Source organism: Gopherus evgoodei, chromosome 4, assembly GCF_007399415.2.
Source record: "Gopherus evgoodei ecotype Sinaloan lineage chromosome 4, rGopEvg1_v1.p, whole genome shotgun sequence".
In the NCBI taxonomy this organism is placed as follows: domain Eukaryota; kingdom Metazoa; phylum Chordata; order Testudines; family Testudinidae; genus Gopherus; species Gopherus evgoodei.
In genome coordinates this window covers 80763923-80786507 of record NC_044325.1, presented here as the reverse complement: position 1 = coordinate 80786507, position 22585 = coordinate 80763923, and the positions used below count along the sequence as shown (strand labels likewise).

Genomic DNA, 22585 nt, shown 5'->3' with positions numbered 1-22585 from the left:
AGGTCGACAAACATGTGGATAAAGGTGATCCAGTGGATGTAGTGTACTTAGACTTTCAGAAAGTTTTTGAACAAAGGCTCTTAAGCAGAGTCAGAAGTCATGGGATAAAAAGGAGGGTTCTCTCATGGATCAGTAACTGATTAAAAGACAGGAAATAAAGGGTAGGAATACATTGTCAGTTTTCAGAATGGACAGACATAAATTGTGGATCTGTACTGGAATTGGTGCTGTTCAACATATTCATAAATGATCTGGAAAAGGGAGTAAACCTTGAGGTGGCAAAGTTTGCAGATGATAAAAAATTACTCAAGACAGTAAAATCCAAACCAGACTGTGAAGAGCATTACACGGGGATCTCACAAAACTGGGTGACTGTGTAACAAAATGACAGACTAAATATATTGTTGATAAATGCAAAGTAATATACATTGGAAAACATAATCCCAACTATACATACAAAAGAATGGGCTCTAAATTAACTGTTACCACTCAAGGAGGAGATCTTGGAGTCATTGTGGGTAGTTCTCTGAAAACTTCTACTCAATGTGCAGCGACAATCCTTAAAAAACCTAACATATTGTAAGGAACAATTAAGAAAGATATATCTATCTCTCTCCATATTATGACCATACCTTGATTACTGCATGCAGTTTTGGTTGCCCCATCTCAAAAAGACATTAGAATTCGGAAAAGTACAGAGAAAAGCAACAAAAATTATTAGGCTTATGGAACTGCTTCCAAATGAGGAGAGATTAAAAAGATAGACTGTTCAGATTGAAAAAGAGACAAGTAAGGGGCGGAGAAGGGTATGACAAAGATCTATAAAATCATGAATGGTATGGAGAAAGTGAACAAGGAAGTGTTATTTAGCTCTCCCCATAACACAAAAACCAGTGGTCACCCAATGAAAATTAATAGGCTACAGGTTTGAAACCAACAAAAGGAAGTACTTTTTCCACACATCACAGAGTCAACCTCTGGAACTCATTGCCAGGGGGTGTGAAGGCCAAAAGTTAAACTGGATTAAAAAAAATAATTAGACAAGTTCATGGAGGATAGACCCATCAATGACTATTAGCCAAGATGGTCAGGGATGCGACTCCAGGCTCAGGCTGTCCCTAAGCCTCTGACTGCCATATTCTAGGACTGGATGATAAGGTATAGATCACTAGATAAATTGCCCTGTTGTGTTCATTCCCTCTGAAGCATCTGGCACTGGCCACTGTCTGATGACAGGATGCTGGGCTTGATAAATCATTGGCCATATTGAGTCAGACCTTTCTTATATTCATAAATGTTCCAACTGTAACTATCTTGGAGTTCATTAAATAACAAACCAGTAAATGAGAAAGGAATAAGACTTTAATAAAAAATACTAAAGAGCATCTCTGGTGAACTGCTTCACACAGCCGTGCACTGTTCCCAACCCTTGTCTCCAGGGCACATTTCCAAATCCTCACACTCACAATGCAGTCCCTCGTGAGGCAGTATCTCCAAATCGCAAACTTTCATAAACATCTCTCTACATCAACCAGCTCTAAATGCGACCACTAGTCTAATCTCCTTCCTGCAGAAAGTGAAAATGTACCATAATACATTTTACCAATTCAATGCTGTGCATAGGAAAAAAATTATTTCCCAACCCTCTAAGTGATCAGCTTTTTCTCTGAAGCCCAATATTTCACTGCCGTTATTTCAAGCCTGCAGAATACAAATATCATTGGCCATCAGTTGATTCAGCTCTTTTTGAAAATCCAGCCACAGTATTTGATGATTCAATCACAACTGATGGCAACAATTCCACAGGATAAATAATTCAGAAGCCAGAGATTCCTCCTCCCCTCTCCACATAAAGCAGTGACAGTTTCCAAGTTATAATCTCAAGGGGGACAATTGCAGTACAGTGAAATGTACCTATGAGTGGAGTAAAATTTTACTATAACACGGTGAAAATGCATTGAAATGTTACTGTAGCAACTCAGGACATTTCTTTCCCTATTCTATAAACTAAATTTTACTTTAACCAAGTTCACTGTGAATTGACCTGTGGTGACCCTGCTGAGAAGCAAGACCTGATAGAAGTACACCTGAAAAACTATGGGCTGTAGACATTGATCTCACTGCAGCCAAGGAGGAGCCAAATTCAACTGCAGTATAAGCAGGCACAGCCCCATTTAAGTTAATGATACTGTACCCACATCAAGAAGGGCTTATTATGGCCTGTAATTTGCTAACCTACATTAAACAGAAGCTGGGGGACCTGTGGATTCTGCAGTGGGTTTTGTAAGAACAAGGCACCTCTGACCTTTTTTATAGTATAATATTTTTCCCAAGGCAGATATCTTGTCTATAATGCTGCCAACATCCATGAAAGGCTCTTTTATCAGGGTTGAGGTGGCGGGGGGAATTGATGGGTAGAGATGGAGTGAGGGTGGGGGGAAGAGAAGGAACCTTGCATGCTTCAATGAATATTCATTGCATCCTCTAATTTATTATCATGTTTACAGCCAAAACTGCAGAGCAAATTATATTCTACATCAGGTCCTGGGGGGGGGGCTTCATCTCCACAGCTTGGACTAGTACCAAAATAAAGCACATTAAAGACAGAAATTGCAATGAGGGTCATTAATATTTAATGTGCTGGAGACAGCAATGCTCCTTATCACAAAAAAGTGAGGGGGGGGGAGAGGAGGAGAGAAAGACTCACCTAATCGCTGGCTCCACCACATTCTATTCATTCACTAAATGGAATAATTAAAAAAGGGAAATATTCCAGAAAGCTGCCTGCAAAGAGTTCCTCCAACAGCAAGTTCTTAAGAGTGCCAGGCAGAAATTTGATAATCTAAACACACAGAGCAACTGACAGTATATGGTGAAGAATAAGTGTGTGGGGAAAACCTGAACCTGCCACAATGAGGAAATGAAGGAGCGCGTGGGGAAAATTTTGAAATTTCTAGTGCATATAGAGAGGTATCAGGACACATGGGATTCCTGACACTGCCGTTTCTTGAGAGGAATCAGCACATGAGGGATACTTGAACCTGCTAGTGCATGAGGAGATGATCCAGCACTTGGGAAAAACCCAGCACAGTGGGCATATCTGCAGTTTCCAGTGCAAGGGGAGGAGAACCAGTACATGGGGGGAACCCAAAACTGCCATGGTATCAGGTAAACCAGTCCATGGGGTGACTTGAAACTGTCAGTGCAAGGGGAGGAGACCAGCACACAAGGGAAAGCAAAGCTTCTCAGGCTCAGGCAAAATATGTACAGCAACCCGGGCAAATAGGATGAGCTACTGGAGTCTTTCTAGGAGCTCAAATACTTCAGCAAGGAGTGAGAAAAATGCCTAGAGACAGAGTAAAAAACAAGGATGCTTGAATCAATCTAGGCCAGTATTTAAAGTGTCAAGGGCAAATTCTACACTACCTTGCTACACCCAGAGTGTGGCTGCTCTTCCTTCATGTTATTATCAGTGGCGTCGTCAACTCCCATTTCTCAAGCAGCACCTGAGCTCCTCAGGCAGATCTTCTTTCTGTCTTCAAACCTAGAAGAGAGAATGCCTGTTGTCTCAACCACGGCTCCATGGAGAAGGGGATACTTTCTCTTTTTATCCCTATTCTCACTGGGAAGAAGGGAGTGAGGATCCAGAAGTCTGACTGAACTCAAGTCCTCCCACATACCTGCTGACGTATTTTTAGATTCAGATTCTAATTGCAATTAGAGGCTTAGCTCAGAGCATTGCCCAGGGATGAGATGCAACTCCTCCCAGCCAGTCACTGTTCCTAGGGAATACCATGTGCCTCAGGCATTATTTGGCTATGCATGCACTGGTATTACCTGAGCATTAATTGGCATTCTATTCACACTGACTCTGTGCAGACTGACACATGGCTCAGATAAGGAGACATTGCACAATCAAGATTCAGCTTTTCAGTCAGTAAGATGCTAATTTGTTTTCTCACAGAGCTGAGGTCATCCTAGGTGAGCTGTGAGTTACCACTCCTGGCTTTCACTCATTAACCCCTTGACTGCTGCTGCAACAGCACTGTGCCCAGAAACAACTTTAATTGGAAGGGCTGGTGCTGTTGGTGGCTCCAGAGTCATACGTTTGCTGATGGGTCTAGTATGTCAGCCTGAAATGAAGCTGGCCATAGCAATATCTGCCACTGATCTCTCCCCCCTTGGAAGTAGGCCCACAGAGAGACTCTCAGGGAGGTGAAGTGGGGGTGCATGGAGAAAGATTATAGCCTAGCAGAAAAACTTTCAACAGAGTCCTAGTTAGAATTCAGTTTTATATGTCTTTCAAGTGTCTTGACATGTGCCGGAAGCTTTACCATACTCCCTCACAGATAGTCTCGCATCTTACAATAAAAACATAACTGTTGGTACAATAGCCATCTGTGTTAGTTTCAGCAGTGAGACCACAAAATGAATGCACATAGAGCACTGCAAGCTGAATAAACGTGCTCCTTTTCAGTACTTGGATAGAAGGTCTCCAGGACAAATCCAGGTGTTGCAGGAAGGGTTATTTCAGCTGGAGGCACTGTCCCAGTACTGAACCGAACGCCCCCCTGTGGCATTACAGGATGTTGTCCTGGAGGTGTTCTCCCAGGATGAGACTTGATCATTAAAAGATCCTGTAACTTTTTATCCTACAAATGTGTTTCCAGCCTGACCCAGAGGACTCACCCCAGTGTGAATTGATAACCCAGTAGAGCAGGTCAGAAATTTTCCAGCTAACATTTTTCCAATCAGAAAATGTTCTGCAGAAAAACATTGATTTTAGTGAAATTTCATTTAGAAAAAGCTTGTAACAGAGCATTATAATAAGGTTGAAACATCCCAGTGTGACTTTTTTAAAACAGAAAGATTCAATTTTCCATTTCAAAATGACTTTGCATTTCATTGTTTTTTTCAGGTTATAAAGTTGAAATCAGAATGAAACATTTCCGTCCACATGAAGGAATTTTTTTCCATGATTTCATTTTGTGGGAAATTTCAAATTTGTTTTTATCCCATTTCAGAATGGAAAAAAATTAAAAATTATGAGATTTCCCATAAAATGGAAAATCTACCTCCTATCAACCTCTATAGTTTAGTGTCTGTGGTTCATTCAGTTTTTGGCCTCTCTGATTCTGCCAGCAAAAGTGCCAAGTATTTCAAAGTGTGGTGATTTTGGGGATGTAGATTGAATATCATTTCAATAGAAGTGTACTGATAGCACAAACTCACTTCATTGAACAACTGTCCTAACTTTTAGTTGCCATCGATCTGTGCCAATGAAAACCTAGCCACAAAAGTTTAAGTACTAGAGTGCCCAAAACAATCTCTGTGGTTATGTGAATTCCATGATGTCATTACACTAGGATAGCTCTCCAGGTTACCATTCCGCCCCTTCACATTAAAAATAAACAATAAAAATAAAAAAGAGAGAGAGAGAAAAAATGAACAAATAAAATTCTTCTCCCATGCATCTACTTGTGGACACTCTACCTCACATCCACAAGGGTTTAACAGGGATAGCCTCTCAGGTGACGGCCAGTCACCTGAAGTGATTAAAATTCCACCCTAAGTGAGTTAGGAGCACAACTCCCATTGATTTTCACCGTTAATCTATGAACAGAGTTAACGTCATCCACAATCCCATTTTGCTGACTGTGTGATTTGCACATTGCTTCAGCTAGAAGTTGAATTCAGACCCTCATAGATATCAGATTTACAAGGACAGCTACAAAGGTCCTCCTTGAGCTGAATCTCTGATGGATTTATACTTCTGCAAGCTGGAAGCTGGGACTTGCTTATTGCACAGACAGCAACATTTCAAAACAATCCATCAGCTGGTCCAATGCTGGGAAGTAGTGGGGCAGCTGTGAAAATATGGGGCTTTTCTAACTAATATAAGATAGGTGTGAACTCCATTTCATACAAGGGAACAGGCACAGTTTCAGAAGGCAAGAAGAGGGGAAAACAAAACAGCTGAAGAAAAAGAAAACATGCCATAGGATAACCACCTACCAGAGAAAGAGACAGACAGAGAGACAAAATTATCTCCTTCCTGGATGCTTACAATCCCCAGGCAATAGCACTGCCTGTGTTCATTCCTACTTAGAAAACGCCTATGCTGTATGAATATTCTAAAGCAGGGGGATAGGATAGGATTAAAAGAATGCCAATGACTCAATGCTGTGACACTTACAAAAATCATGAATTTAAGAATAGCTACTCACTAGAGATATTCTCCTGGAAAGAAATATGGTGGCAGCGAGCAGCCAGCAAGTGGCACAAGCATTAGTATTCAGCCTGCGCTCCCTGAACCCAGCCAAGAAATATGAATAATGCAGAAAAATGAAAGGATTCAAGGCAGAGGATTAGGCCGTTCATCTTCAACCTTGTAATTATCTCTCTTTCTGACACTAATAATTTGGGGGAAAAGACAGGAGCCAGCATATAAATGCACCCAGCCCCTCAGACAGCCATGTACTGAGGCACAATTAAGTCCACCTTAAGTCCCAGTGAACAATCTCTGTAGTTGCGTGTACAGAGCTATGGTGTATGCATTGCATTGTGGGGAGGTGTCAAAAATCCAGCTGTTCATAAAGGTAACATGATCATTTTAAAGAACCAAGTTTGTCAAAATAAGCTGGTTTCCAGTTAGCTGAGCTCAACAAGGAGTCTGTTCTTTAAGCTGTCAGACAGTAGCTGGTCAGCACAGGGGTAATACCATAGGCTATTTACTCTTCAAAGTGATGTCTCAATTTGTCATCTCCTGTAGCTAAATATAGAAACTCTGAAGGATGCTTCCTAGAAAAGTGTCCTTGGATTATCAGAATTTTCCCTTGACAGCAGGTAAAAAGCTGTACCAGCACTATGATCTGGAAACCTGGATGGGAATGGGTATCAATCACAGCCTCCTTGTCTCCTCCTTCAGCTGGGACTGAATATAGTCTGGCTGTTGGTGTAGATGAGGGCTAACTGTATTCAGTATCTCTGTTACAGAAAACATGGAAGAGACCACATAGAAGGAGAAGCAGGATTCAGTCTCATTGAGGAGGGCTGTGGAAAGAATTGTGATCCATACATGTTGTCAGCCATGACTCCAACGATGACAGACCTGACTGTACACAACATAGCACAGAAACATAACTGGAAATTCTCTGGTGCAGTACTCTCCCAGCAGAGCAACCCCCACTTAATTCAGGTTGGTACACTTCATTTATATGAATATAAACCTCCCATGCTATCACCCAAAAGTCTATTCCTGTATTCTATATAGCCCCCATGTAACAAATCTGCGACTCCCTGGAAACCTCACATTTGTCACTGCAGTACATACTGCGGCCATCTGGAACTTCCCCACAGCAGGAAGAGAACTCAGGTCCTCCTGTACAAAAGTTACAGGCATCTAATACTTGAGCTAATGGGGAGTCTCAATTAGCAGTCCAATGCCAAAAATACACAGCCCAGTAATTCTGACTCTATTCAGTATGTGGCAATGGTGCAAACAAAAGCCAGATCATTTCACTATTGTGTCACCACATTCTCTTGCCTGATCATGGCCACCGTACGGTGTGCATTGAACCAACCCTATTTTGACAGCATTTATATATATAGGGCCAAATTATGAAATCCACATAATTCATCAGTATAACAGAAGCAGACTTATTGGAATTAGAGCTTGGCCACATTTTTTTCCCCATGAATAGCAAATTTTGCTGAACAATGCACTTTCAGGAAAAATGAAACAACTTGGCCTTTCTGCTGAATTAAAAAAAAAACAGTTGTTTTGTTGTTGTTTTCAAAAAAGTCAAAATGGTTCATTTAGACACTTTTCAAATGAACCATTTCAAAAGGGAGAATTTGAATCAACCTGAACATATTTTTTTCTTGTTTTTTTATGTCAGCAAGAAAATGGGAGGGTGGGGAATCAGTTTTGCTCAAAATGATCCATCCCCTCTTCCCCCACTCCCACAGTTAGCTACTGAGCCACAAAAATCAATTTACTCAGCCCTAATTTGAATGAAATATTGTTTAATTTAAGATAACTGTATCTTGATTTAAATAGACATCTATAGCCTTACTCAGCCCCGACATAACACCATGCACTTCAACAGTCTGATAGTATACCAGGGATGCTGTAATATATGTACAGAATATATATAATGGGGTGTTGAAGTTACAGCAGCCAGTGTTTTCAAACAAGAGCGAGGCACCTAAGTCCATTTTAGGCACCTAAATCAAAGTGGCCTGATTTTTCAAAGGTGCTGAGCACCCATAGCTCACTTAAAAATGGATTTAGGGGCCTTAATTTTGGCACAGAATTTGGAAAGTGTTGGGTAATATACAACTAAGTATGAATATAATGCTATTATGGAAATAGCACTTAAGTGGAAATTATTGGCTAAACATGTCATTTGGAAAACCAGTACTAACAATCATGAAATCTATTTGAAGAGGTATAATTTGAGTCCTACTCCTGCAGATAGAGAAAATCTTGAAATGACTTGAAAGATTATTTTGGCCAAAAATTTTACTCACACTGTATTTCTTTTAAGGTTTCTTCACATAACTAAGCCAAAATCAGAAATGGCAAATTGAAATAAAGATTGGATAATGCATGAACTAACCCAAAATATTATCTGATCTTTTTTTAAGCCACCCCTAAGAAACTGTCAAATTATATTTTTCATTATTATTTTTCATTTTTGATTAGATTATGTTTGTGTTCTGGCTGAGACCAGAAAAGGAAGTGTCAAAATAGAGTAATATATTTTGTCCCCAAGATAGTTCCAGCTAAATATTGCAGATACACAAGGATTTGCAAGGCTTTATAAGGTATGCATAAGTGTCACTCATACCCAACTTTTTGATCACTAGCTTCACAAGCATTTTCAATCCATTGAGGACTGTGACTAGCAGTAAAACAATGGTAAAATCAGGCTTTACAGAAAGCCTGCAAACTTCTGGGTTGATGCAGTTATCATTGCCCCAGCAAATGCACAGCTACCAGACTTCTATGTAAATCAGCAACAACCCTCATTTAGCCTCTTGATTCTTTCTGTGCCTCAGACCCTCATCTGCCACCCTCCTGTCCTCTGACATCCCCAGGTTAGCTGCTGAGGAACCAACTCTTCTACAGAAAGAATGGAAAGGTAGCACTTTCGAACAGTTCTGCACAAAGCACTTGTCATTACCAAAATACAAGTGGAGGCTGCACTTTCAGGAGGCTTCAGTTAGTTCATTGAAATACTGCATGTGTTTCTCACTCTCCATGGAGATAAATCTTATTGAATAATACTATCCAGCACGGAGGGATTTTCCCCCTTTACTGTTTGTTCTTATTTCAGCCCAGAAGGTGGTTGATAAAGGATATATTTCTATCTAATGTACTTACTTATATGGCTCCATATCACTATAGAATTTGAACACTTTAAAATCTTTATTGCATTTTATCCTCACAATACCCCTGTAAGGTATGGAAGTGCTATTATTCCTATTTTACCATAGCCTGTCAGTATCTCACTTTCCTGAGTGAAATATGCAAGGGGGAATAGGAATTTGAACCCAAGTCTCGCAAGTCAGCATTCTAACCACTGGACCATGCTTCCTTGCTGCTGAATTTTCCTTTCATCCCAATCAAGGCCATAATTCTATCTACTGGAATTACTTCACCAGTGACTGTAATGCAGACACCTCTAGTGTGGAACCGTGCACTGCAACACCACACTATACAAAATAAAGGACTCAACAACAGGGAGGATTTTAAATAAGAAAAATCTAATTACCTGGAATGGAATTTGTCAGGATGCAGGAGTTAACACCCCTAATTCTTATAAGAAAATCCCAAGGGGACTTTACAATGACAAGAAGTGAGCATTTGGGTTTTTCTGAAAGATAAACCCTCCAACACTACATTGCCTCCTAACATCATGCTGAGGGTTTGGTTCATTGGTTTCTCAGAGAGATGAGTGGCACCTACTAGAATTTCCTTATAAACGAGCATGTGAATACCAACCAAGCCTGATGTTGTTTATCTTGAAAACTCAGATGGAATTATAGCCTGGTATTATATGGCTGCAGATTGTTTTACTGTAATTGATGTATGTTTAGCAGTTGATGTATTTCAGAGCAGAGTAGGAAAGTTAATCACAAATGCTTGACAGAATATGAGCAAATGCAAATGGCAGATAGTCACTTGTCTTAGTATCTTTTGACACTAGAAATGTATTAGCTCAGAAAGGTGGGTTAAATAATCCAAGTAACACTGATTTACTAATAGAGAGTCAGAAAATTTCAACATCATATCTACATTCTCACTGGTACTTTCTGTCTGAAGTTCCTCGGTCCCTCCTAATAGACTTACCCCTAGTACATCTCACTGGAGGAAGTAGCAGCTTTGGAGAGATATTTGTTGAGAATTACATCTCCAAGGATTGGGACAACCCAGCTTTGTGATCAAGGAGTTAGAGCAAATGGTATCAATTTGGAAGGGATTTAATATCATCTGCATGAAGAGAAGCCCCCGTTTTGGTTAGGGAGCCCTAGATCCTTTAGCCCAACAGATGTGACTTTGTGAGCAGTAGGCAGCCAAATGCAGTCAGTACAGGAGTTTCACATTCAGAAATAAGCTGCCTTGCTGGCTCAGGTTACAAGGTGTGTTGGCTTTCATCCCAATCTGAAACTTTGGATAGAATCTATTTAATTCTCTAGGGTCAAATGGCACAGGCTCTTGGCCACTGTCCATTGCAAGATTGAATTCAACTGGGCAGGTGTTCCAATGATTCAATTAGAATCCAGTTTATTTCTGATCTTTCATTTGCTTTAATTTTCCATATCCCCTTTCTTGGTAAAATCCCTTCCACAATAATGCAGTCATGTTTGAGATGGGGCTATACAAGAGCAAAGACACCTAAGTCTGTATTAAAAATGCAAGGGAGTGTTGAGAAAGAATTGAACTAGAGCCTTCTCACTGGTGGCTGTGTTGGGGACAAAAATCAGGATGTATATGATGTGCTGCTGTTATCTTGCTAACCCTAGGAATTCCCAGATGTCCCTCCAGGTTCTTTGATCTTTTACACTAATCAATAAAACATCACATTATATCAAAAATGCTTTCTTAGGCTGTATAATGCCTTTAACCAGGCTGGATTTATTTTTTTAAATGTGAACCTTAAAAGGGTAAGGTTTAGATAAAGATCCATATATCTAGGTGTTTTTCTGAAGGTGATGTGAAACACTTGCATCTTCTAATATGAGAGCAGACACTTTTGTGCTATTCAGGCATTTCTGCCTGTGTTCTCTTTGGAGATTTGTCACACAAGTACTAATCAATATCAGTCTTTTGTAATACATAAGATTATACAATATCACAGCTCGAAGTGCCATAGCTTTTACCACTAGAATCTAGACTGTAATCTCCTATAGCATGAAGTCCACTGATGAAGGGTGGGGATGTAACTGAAGGCAGGGGAGAACAAACAAGAAGCACTGGATATGGAAGGGTTGTGGTCCGAGTGCCCAAGAACCATGTGGATTTGGCAGAGCCCCAGGATTGCCTCCATTCTTGGCCACCTAAGGAGATTAAGTCATACTTAAAACAGCTGTCCTGTGGCAGAACTTCCCTCAGGTGGCCTCAATGATAGCCCCCTCAGGCACAGGCACCGATTCCGTGGGTGCTCTAGAGCTGGAGAACTCACAGAGAAAAATTTGCGAGTGGTGCTCAGGAGCATCACTGGCAGCCAAGCTCCGCCTGCCCCCTGGCACCTCTCACTTGCCAGTGGCCCCACTGACCAACTCCTTCTCCTCCTCCCTCCCTGCGCCTCCCACTTGCCACAATCAGCTGTTTCGCAGCATATAGGAAGCTCTGGGATGGAGAGAGAGGAGTGGAGATTGTCCATACTTGAGGAAGGAGGCACGAAAGAGGCGGAATGGGGGCAGATTGGGGGCTGGAAGAGGCAGACGGGGATTTGGGGGAAAGGGTGGAGTGGGGGCAGGGCCTGGGGCACCCCCTGGCTAGAGGGGAAGTCTGCTCCTATGTTTTCAGGCACAGCTGACTCCATTGGTACAAGGATTGCAAACTGCATTCCCCTGTACCAGTACAAGTGAATCAAAAAAATGATGCTCAATATAGTTGCCAACCCTCCAGGATTGTCCTGGAGTTTCCAGGAATTAAATCTTTAATTAAAGATACCATGTGATGAAACATCCAGGAATACATCCAATCAAAACTGGCAATCCTAATGCTCACTGGTATGCAGTTCTGGCAAAGACTAACTGTTAGCATGTTAACTAAGTGTCTAGGTCTACAAGTTTCTATTTAACCAATATTCATGGCTCAAGGGGTTATTAATAAGCTATAAAGTCTTTCACCTCTATGTTACTGGTTCTAATCCATTCCAGTTGGCAACTGAAAGCTGTTAGTGACATATATTGCAATACATATATTTCCTGCATATCTTTGGGAGATCTCGTTGAATTAATCGAAGTATATTTGGGGCCCATTGTATTAAATGTGACCTTTATGTACTATTATCAACTGGGGTAGTACATAACATCCCTAGAGAGGGGATTCGATGTGAGGTCTTGGATTTCAAAGTACTACATTGAAAATGTGCCAGATAAGAATAGACTTTTGGGACAATAAGTATTAAGTGGATTTCCTGGGGGATTACTTAGGGAGAGGTTAATACAAATTACCCAACTCCAGATATGCAAAAACAAAACGTTATCAGGATTCTGGGCATGCAGTAGAGCCAATCTCCAGGCAACCTAACAAGAGCAGCTGGCCTGTATCAGTCTTCCTGATAGGCTGGAAGAGTCTGTAGAACAGTTCTTAAGCCCAGCAGCAGTAGGCACACTAGTTTAGTGGCTTCCTGAATCATTCATCCATGGCTACAATAGCTCCTGCCTTGTTCCCAGCCTTGCCTCACTCCAAGTAACCTGGCTCTGACCCTCAGCTCCAGTTCTTCATTTTGACTCTGACCCTTGGCTCTGGCCTATGATTCCTGTTCAAAGTCTGAATGCCAATTCCAAGCTATTGACTCTTGCTCTGACCAGCAGGCACAACAGTCCATGTTCCAGTCATATGACACCAGCCTGATGAAGCTCTGCTCTTAGGAGAGAGTCTTTGTTACCAGAAGCTATGATCAAGTGCCCGAGCTGTATAAAGAAACTGTCTGATCTGTTCAGTCTCAGTTCTGGGTCCAAATCTGGGACAGTTACAAACCTGTAACCATTGCAAAAACCCAGTTGAGAGTTATGAAGGACTGACACCTACTGGAGCCTGAGATTGGGGTGATCTCTGATAAGCTTTTTAGCTCGTGTGTAGGTTCTCTTATTCTTAATATGTTTTCTATGTAAGGCTTTTACCTTAAGAATAAATGTGCTTGCTTGGAAAGGACTGTATGGTAACTTGCAATTGTGTACAATTATGTTGTTCATAGCCGCTCAAGAGAAAGCAAAGCCTACATTCTGGCTTGTCTAGGTCTTCCTGTCTTACTGGGAATATCACAGTGTAGGCAGGGAACTATGCAGTCTGACTGAAAAAAAGAGGGTGATGGCTGAGGAACTGGGAAGCTAGAGCAGGTTCCCTTGGTAGGCCACAGAGGTGGGATAAAGGTGTAGTTACTTTTAAACTGCCTGCCAACCTGCTTGAAATAGATTTTGTGGGTTTCAACTTTGTTCATAATGAACATGGGTCAGTAGCATACAAACCAACCCACCATCATAAATTTGCAGCATTGTCATTGGCAGCCATGAAAGAGAGACTAAAGATTGAAAGGCCACAGATACTGACTCCTTTCCTCATTCTTAGAAGGTACTCCTCTAAGACATGATTGAACTAAACTAGAAAGGGGCAGCCAAGGAGAAGTTTCCACTGCCTCTGGCTGTAGTTTTTTTTTTTTTTTTTAATAATAAAAAGACAACTTCACTCCCCAAAGCTCTGAAATTGAGGATCTCTCTCAAGTTCTAAATTCTCTTTAAAATATGTACAATAAAATAAACAAACAAGTAGTTTTACAACAGCAATAACAACAAAAACAAAGCTCAGCAAGGATAGAAATCCATTTAAGATGGTGATTGACTAAGAGCAGTAAGAAAATTCAAATAAAATAAAACTTTATGATATAAGTTAGTTACCAGTGTCAAGAAGGGTCTGAAGAAGAATTTATCATCTCATTTGTCTTTAGACTGCTCCAAACACTAAACAAGATTTTTTTTTAAAAGAAAAGCTCAGTGTAATCAATCATATCCAGGAGACATTCACTACGCTATTACATGAAGGTCTACTTACGACTAAATATGGGCAAACAGATTCACTTATAATGAACATTGAACCAAACTTTTGCCTAAGAGAATATTTTGAGAAGTTTCTCAAACCAGTTCAGCTATCCTTTTTTTTTAATTGGGTCCAGAAAGCGGATATGCTGAGATTCTATGAGAAAGCCGGCACAGTGAAAGCGGCAGCCCTCGTGTGCCATATATAGGCATTAGGACTTATCTGAAAACAAACTTTTGAAGTTTCCCCATCACATTCTTTCTCCTTTAAGGCTCCCTACATCCCTAATACTGCCCACTTTTCTTCAGAGACCATAATGCCTTTTTATTTTGTGGTGAGCTCCCTTAGGATGGGTCATTCCTTCTTTCATATGGGGGCCTGAAAGTTCCCTCTTTTGATATCAGCCTCATGTATTAGTCTGGATACCAGGACTATCAGTCCACCATCAGTCTATCTCTAGACTACTCCTTTTAAAGCACAAAGCCAGAGACCATGCTAGGCTGTTCTGAACTCTGACTCCAGCCATTAACAGCCAAGGGAAGCCCAACCAACATATAGAACTTTGAACTGAAACAGCACAGCAAATACACAGAAATGAGTCTTCCAGCAAAGAATGGCTTTTCCTTATAAAAAGTGTACACTGTCCAACTGAAATTGGGATGATATTCTCTTATTTAACTTCAGTTATTGGGCATCCCCTTTAAAAGGGTCTGTGTGACAACAAACCTCTAATACTTGACTTACAACTAACTATACACGTGAAAGGGAAAGATTGGCCTAGCTGGAGATTAATGTTCTCCTTCTCTTTGTAGAATAGCACAGCAGGGATGTGGCAGGTTCAAGGTTCCTTTGCCCTGTGTGCTTTTGCCATGAGCTGGAGGAAGCCTGAGGGTGAGAGTTTTGTATATGTGCCCATTCAGTCCTGGGTCTCTCTGCATAAACAGCTAATATTGTGCCTGAGATTTTCATCAGAGCTGGTGGGAACATTTTCAAATAAATGTTGGTGAGATTTTTTTGTTTGTTTGTGCAGGGGGAGTTTGGTCCAGAAATGTTGTTTTGTGGAAGCTGAAATGTTCTGTGATAACGTATCGATTTCAATGACATTTTTGACAGGAAGGCTTCTGAGGTGCAGCCAGACTATCTGCTTGCTTACAGAGAGAGAGAGAGAGAGAGAGAGAGAGAGAGAGAGCTGAATTGAAAACCTGACCTTTGACAATTCCATTTTGCAAAACGCTTTGAAACTGTGAAAGTTGTCAAAAACAGAATTGTTTTTCTTCAGCCAGCTCTAGTCTTCATGCCATGTGGATGCCAGACTAAGATCACCGGCTGATTTCACATAAGCCAGCCTTCAGCCTTCAGGCAATAATGACATTCAGTCACTACCAACCTACGTTAGATTTAAGGTCACCATCTCCCATTAACAAATCTCTTAAATCCCATCTTCCATTAATCTTAAATATTTTCATAATTCACTAGTTCATTCCTTGTAATTAGTTTGTTTCATTTTATTACCTTTCTCAGTGAATATCATACCAAAAAAAAAGATCTTCTCAACCCAGTATTGTGGACATATATCCCAGGTAATGTTGATGCTTTGGACTAGTTATTACCTTTCCCTGAATCCAGATGAAGACATCTTAATGTTGAAACTGATTCAACAGAAATTCAAATAATCAGGATATTGCGCTCAGTTTTGCAATGGTGTCTCCTTCATAGATGTGAGAATTAAGTTTAAATATCAACATTAATAAAAGCGAGCAGAAGGCAGCCAGAGTGCTTTAGAAACTAATTTGCCCACTGATGTCATAGCGACCATCCTGAATAACGCTTAGGCACTCATGATGTAGTTATAATGTAACCTCCACTGGAGTGAGCAGGAACCACTATTTAAGATAGCGTCTGATCGATTTCTGGCAGGGATGTCTCTTCGCAGGATAGTCAGCCCCAGAACCTAAATCAGTCTAAGTGCATAAGTACCTGTCTAAGCAACGGTCTTCTGAGGCAGCCTTCTTTGTCTCAGTAAGACGGCGTAAAGCCAAAGTAAGCTTGCCAAATAGGTTCTGACAAAGTGCCAAGAAAGGGAAGGGTGTTTGTTTGCTTGCTTGCTCACTCACTCACATGCAGTATTTTCCCCTGCACCTGTAGAACTAGGAGCGAGCCCAAGAGTTTCCAACTGTCTTGAGCTGTAGACTCATAGACTCATAGGTCAGAAGGGACCAATATGATCATCTAGTCTGACCTCCTGCACAAGGCAGGCCACAGAACCCTACCCATCCACTTTTATAACAACCCCTAACCCAGGACTGAGTTATTGAAATCCCCAAAATTGGTTTGAAGACCTCAAGCTGCAGAGAATCCACCAGCAAGCGACCCATGCCCCACGCTGCAGGGGAAGGCGAAAAACCTCCCGGGCCCCTGCCAATCCGCCCTGGAGGAAAATTCCTTCCCGACCCCAAATTGGCGATCAGCTAAACCCTGAGCATGTGGGCAAGACTCACCAGCCAGCACCCAAGAAGGAATTCTCTGCAGTAACTCAGTTCCCATCCCATCCAACATCTCCCCGCAGATCGTTGAGCAGACTTATCTGGTGATAATCCAAGATCAATTGCCCAAATTAAACTATCCTATCATAACATCCCCTCCATATATTTATCAAGCTTAGTCTTAAAGCCAGATAAGTCTTTTGCCCCCACTACTTCCCTCGGAAGGCTGTTCCAGAACTTCACTCCCCTAATGGTTAGAAACCTTCATCTAATTTCAAGTCTAAACTTCCTAATATCCAGTTTGTACCCATTCGTCCTCGTGCCTACATTAGTACTAAACGTAAATAATTCCTCTCCCTCCCTAACGTTAACTCCCCTGATATATTTATATAGAGCAAGCATATCCCCCCGCAGCCTTCTTTTGGCCAGGCTAAACAAGCCAAGCTCTTTGAGTCTCCTTTCATAAGGCAGTTTTTCCATTCCTCGGATCATCCTAGTAGCCCGTCTCTGGACCTGTTCCAGTTTGAATTCATCCTTCTTGAACATGGGATACCAGAACTGCACACAATATTCCAGATGGGGGTCTCACCAGCACCTTATATAACGGTACTAACACCTCCTTATCCTTGCTGGAAATACCTCGCCTAATGCATCCTAAAATCATATTTGCTTTTTTAACAGCCGTATCACATTGGCAGCTCATAGTCATCCTGCTGTCAACCAATACCCCAAGGTCCTTCTCCTCCTCTGTCGCTTCCAACTGATGCGTCCCCAACGTATATCTAAAATTCTTATTATTAATCCCTAAGTGCATGACCTTGCACTTTTCACTATTGTATTTCATCCTATTACTATTACTCCAGTTTACAAGGTGGTCCAGATCTTCCTGAATAGTATCCCTGTCCTTCTCTGTGTTAGCAATACCCCCCAGCTTTGTGTCATCCACAAACTTTATTAGCACATTCCCGCTCTTTGTGCCAAGGTCAGTAATAAAAAGGTTAAATAAGATCGGTCCCAAAACCGATCCTTGAGGGACTCCACTAGTAACCTCCTTCCAGCCTGACAGTTCACCCTTCAATACGACCCGCTGGAGTCTCCCCTTTAACCAGTTCCTTATCCACCTTACAACTTTCATATTCATCCCACTCTAGTGCTCAGGGTCCCATATAGCACTGCTGTAATGTCATCCAACTGAAGATGAAATTAAATGCTTAAACAGAGAAGATTAAATCAAGTTACATCAAACAAATATGTTTCCAAAATTAACCAACATGTGTCATTTATTGGTCACTGATATTAAAGGCAGAAGGGAAATTAGAAAAAAAAACAGCATAGTCTGGTTGTTAGCACATAGAACTGGAAGTCAGAAGACCTGAGTTCCGTTCTTAGCTTTGCCACCGACTGTGTGTGACCTTGGTCAAGTTTCAGATCACTCTGTGCCTCAGTTTAGTCATATGCAAAACAAGGCAATAAATTAGATTGATTCGGAGGAGATGTTATGAGGTTTCACTCAGGTTGGAGACTGTTTTGACAGCCTTGGGGTTGAAAATGTTATTGGAACAGTATTAGTAGTCAGATTAAAGAGTACAATCAATCAATATTTCTAATACAGAGTAGGAAAAACATGGCTGCAATCTCATCTGTGGGCCAGAGAACCCGTGGTTCAAAGTGTCACAAATATATGGGCATAAGAGAAGATTTTGTGCCCAAATAATCTGTGACATCACAGGATTGCCAAAATTCTTCCAAACCCAAAGAGTGCAAGAAAAGGAGAGAGGAGTCAATATTAAAAATCTCTTTTGGTTGTATTCTCACTCAGGCCCTGATGTTTCAGAGCATTTACAGGATTTTTTGAAGGTCTCTCCTTCATCTCCCTTTGTAGCACAAGTATAGTCATTGAATTTTACTGCTAAGCATATATTTTCAACAAGCAATAATACTTGTTTTGTAATGCTATAAAGGTTTTACTGCGGAATATCCTCTCCTCCCTGTAAACAGACAAATTATATATATACGTATATATATACATATACACTCATATATAATTGGATGGATATATGTAAGTCTATAAACTATATACACTTAGCATTAAAAGTGAAAGTGTTTAGAAATCTATTTTACTTTCAACAATGAATGTTCTTTGTTATGTTTTGGCATTTGTTTGAGTTTAAATAACTTGACAGTGTCCCTTTAAATACTTGTTCTTGCAGACCTGCTGCTGGGAAGAACGAGTGTTGCTATTTTCAACATGCAGGTCTGCAGCTGTAGTGTTATGCAAACATCATCTCAGACCTAGAGATATGAAGCTATATACTAAATATTGGTTTCATTTGGAAAGAGTCAGCCAAAATGCCAGATGTCACTTCAAGTCTGAAGAGCCATTAGTTTCTGTATGTACCTGTGAAAATCATGTAATCCAAAAAGAAGTTCCTCCAGGAGAAGAAGAAATGGTAAAAAAAGTGTAAGGCCAGGTTACACTGCTGTAACTACAATTGCTCAGGGATCTGAAAAATCCACAGCATAGAGCGACACAGTTATACCGACCTAAGCCAGTGTAGACAGCCCTATGTGGATTTCTCCCATCAACATAGCTACTGCTTCTCACGGAGGTGGATTAACTATGCCAACAGAAGAAGCTCTCCCATCAGCATAGCAGAGTCTTCCCTGAAGCACTACCGTGGCGCAGCTGCACTGATGCAGCATTCCAAGTATAGGCCTACCCTGAAAAAGAAAGGAGAAGGATGTGAAAGATAGTTGGAGAATACCTTACACAAAAGTCCTGGCATTTCTCTCTCAAAATCATTCTCTTACAAACAAATGACCACAGCAGTACTCCACTCAGTCATTTGAGAACAAGGAATGCAGCTCTCCCATTAATGCTCAGCTTCTAAGGCTTCTTGCTCGGTGATGTCAAGTGTCCTTGGCTGCTTTCAGTCTCCCAGAGTGGGATCCCTCCCTACCTCCACTCATCATATGGGGTGCCTGATTAGCTGTTAGCCTTGTATTTCCTGAAGTCCCAATGCAGAGAAGGGCCCATCAAGGTACTCCACCATCAGGAAATCATTCATTTTGTCTTTTTTTACAAAAAAAATAAAAAATAAATCAGATGCTCAGGTGGTGCAACTTGTCATAGCTTCATTGACTTCAACAAAGATATGCCACTTTACACCTACTGGAGTCCAACTCTCTCTATATTTGCGTAAAAGAAATAACAAACAAGAAATATGACACTTAAGTGACTAGTCCCATATTTTCTGGGAAATTCTGCTCTCAGAGAGTACACCCTTTATACTTCGGTATCCTTCTCAGTCAGGGCCGGCTTTATGACCCGCGGGGCCTGACTGGAATACTCAGCGGTGGTCCGGGACTTTGGCAGCACTTTGGCGGGGGGGAGGGGTGCTCTGGGTTTTCTGTGGCACCGAAGACCCCGAGAGTGGACCCCCCACCGCCAAAATGCCACCGAAGACCCCCGGAGCGGGGTCCCATAGGCACAGGTGCAGGGCCCTCTTCAGCACGGGGCCCGATTCCTGGGAATCAGGTGAATCAGCTTAAAGCTTAAAGCTAGCCCTGTTCTCAGTCATCCCCATCTTACATGATTTGCTATCCTTGTTCTTGGTTTCAGTCTAGCTTTAGACTGTAAACTCAGTGGAAAAGTATTTACCTGTAAAGGGCCATATACATACATGGTGATATAATTTAGGTATTATTAATGCTTATTAAGTCTCAGCTCACAGGTGCACACTGATTATAGACTCGTAGGACCGGAAGGGATTTTGAGAGGCCTTTTAGTCCAGTTCCCTGCACTCAAGTATTATCTAGACCATCCCTGACAGGTGTTTGTCTAACCTGCTCTTAAAAATCTCCGGTGATGGAGATTCCACAATCTCCCTGGGCAATTTATTTTTGATGTTTGTGTTAATGGTATCTAATACCCTAGCATGCCAGTGATAGTTGCTGAAAAATGCAGTTTGTAAAAGGAGCATTGTGATGACACCTTTATATGGCAGGATAGATAACCTAATTCTGGACGATGCAGTAGCAGCACAGTGTTACTGTGTTTCCAGCCAATGGATTAACTGAAAACAATGGTACGTAGTCTGGACCTTGTCACCACAGCTCACAAAGCAGGGGAAAGGGGAAGCTGGGGAGTTTCTTTTACTCATTCATTCTATTTCATTAGAGGGAGGCTGTGTGGGATGTGTCCATCTACCCTCCTAAGTAAACAAAGTGTTGAGAATGAACCTTTGAGCAACCTGGGTTGGGAGGAGAGGATGAATTCCCTGACCTCATAAGGACCACCCCAAGATTGTAAGAGTAAAAGCTCCCTGACTTTCATAAATATTACACTGAATCATTATAGATGGATGAAACTCCCAAAGTTTGGGGGTTCTGATGAGCCTCCAAAATGTATCTGAAGTTTCTTATTCTCCTGCATCGCAGAATTCACAAGATTTAAAGAAACCATTAGGATGACCAAAAGTTCTTGCAAGACCTGCTGAGATCCCAAAAAGGATTTCTGCAAAGTAACAGTAGAAAGCCTGTTGATATCATGAAATAAAGGATGTCCAGTGGGAGTCAGAGGATGGGATTCAATCACATGCTCCAGAATTTTTTCCCCATCTCTACCAGTTCACCCATTTTTAACTACCATTACACTGTACTGCACAGAGTCATTCAGCTGGAACTTCATAGAGGTAAGTAGTTGTGTCTCCCAATCCAGCAAGGCAACTCTATTCTATATAATTTTTATGCCATGCTCATCACTGTAGCATATGACCACGTTCCAGTCACCGTTTAATTAGCTTTCCCATCCCAATGAATAAGAGAGATGAATCAGGTATCCAACCAAGACCTGTCACATGACAGTGTAGAGTGCTACCATTACCTGACTTGCCAAAAAAATCCTGGGACTTAAATCAGCTGGAGTATGAATACTAGTGATGCAAATATTGCAGCAGTATCTGGAATGAACTCTCCTCCTCAATTAGACAGACTTTATCATTAAGTTTAAGCAACATTCTGCTTAAGTATCTGCTCCTCTGAGGGAGGATTTAGAGCACTTACTGCTCTTATGCAACTGCACTTATGAGCAGTACGAGAGGAAACAGATTTTAGGGGGAATACAGCTCAGATATAATTATTTATCCAAGCAGAGCTGGGCCTGAGCCAAACTGCTTGATCCAAACAACCCTGAACATTGTGGTGGGGGTTGCAAGACAAATCTGGATCCAGATTTATCAGCAAAATCCCAGATTTAAAACCCCCTGAACTCTGGTATTATTAAATCTTTGCAGCCCAGACCCATGTCTAAAATAAAGAACACAAGCATACACACCTACCCCTTCCAATCAGTATTAGAAGATATGTATGTTTGGGTCTAAATCCCTGAAAGGAATTAAACAGAGTTACATAGCTATGTGAAATCAAAAGCAGTGTATCATGTCTAGAACATTTCTATTACAACTCTGCTCTCCCAATTATATATCTCTTGTAGTACAGCAGGCCACATGCTCTCCCATGAAACACCACATATCCAATCTGGGTATCAGTGGGTGAGATGAGTAAAACAAATCAGCAAAAATTCCTCTTGTGTCCCCTAAATAGAAAGATAGGGGTATGGATAAGAGACAGGTGGATTATCGCTCTGAGCTAGTCAATTTCTACCACCACAATCAGGCTCAACAGTTGGCACATAAGACATTTCTGAGTTAGAAGATAAAGGAGGCAAGAAGAGAAAGAATGAGGAGCAGGAAATATAGCTTCATGCAAAGAAAACCTAACAATCTACACAGCTGATATTTTTAGCTGTAAAGAGACAAACAGGATC

At 41.2% G+C, this 22585-nt stretch overlaps 1 protein-coding gene across 5 annotated transcripts in view; it reads right to left on the bottom strand.

The window, feature by feature from the left end:
* LRRC4C (leucine rich repeat containing 4C) overlaps nt 1-22585 on the bottom strand; it is a 900227-nt gene that overhangs the window by 814626 nt on the left and 63016 nt on the right. The window contains exon 1 of one of the 5 annotated variants that reach the window (XM_030560006.1): nt 3427-3484. The exons of the other annotated variants lie outside the window; for them this stretch is intronic. The gene's annotated coding sequence lies outside the window, so the exon portion shown is untranslated. Of the gene's footprint in view, nt 1-3426; nt 3485-22585 lie in introns of those variants that run through there. 5 annotated transcript variants of the gene reach the window in all.